A 266-nucleotide genomic window follows, 5' to 3' on the forward strand; every position below is an offset into this window, starting at 1 on the left:
CCAACTACTCAAGGTTGTAGACCATGGCCAACATCTACAACCCAAGAGCCCCCAAGACCCCCCTGGGACCCCCAACTACTCAAGGTGGTAGAGCATGGCCAACAGCTGCACCCCATGGACCTCCCAAAGCCCCCCAGAGCCCCCCAAGATCCCCTGTGACCCCCAACTACTCAACGTGGTAGACCATGGCCAACATCTACAACCCAAGAGCCCTCAAGACCCTCCTGGGCCCTCCAAGACCCCCTGGGACCCCCAACCTGCTCAAG

General features: G+C 60.2%; 1 protein-coding gene across 1 annotated transcript in view; it reads right to left on the reverse strand.

The window, feature by feature from the left end:
- Positions 1 to 266, reverse strand: part of LOC106898241 (ryanodine receptor 1-like) — a gene marked incomplete at its 3' end in the record, with an annotated part of 14,229 nt that overhangs the window by 1,311 nt on the left and 12,652 nt on the right. The gene's annotated exons all lie outside the window — the stretch shown is intronic.

The sequence above is a fragment of the Calidris pugnax genome, unplaced genomic scaffold (genome assembly GCF_001431845.1).
Source record: "Calidris pugnax isolate Ruff unplaced genomic scaffold, ASM143184v1 scaffold467, whole genome shotgun sequence".
Lineage (NCBI taxonomy): Eukaryota > Metazoa > Chordata > Aves > Charadriiformes > Scolopacidae > Calidris > Calidris pugnax.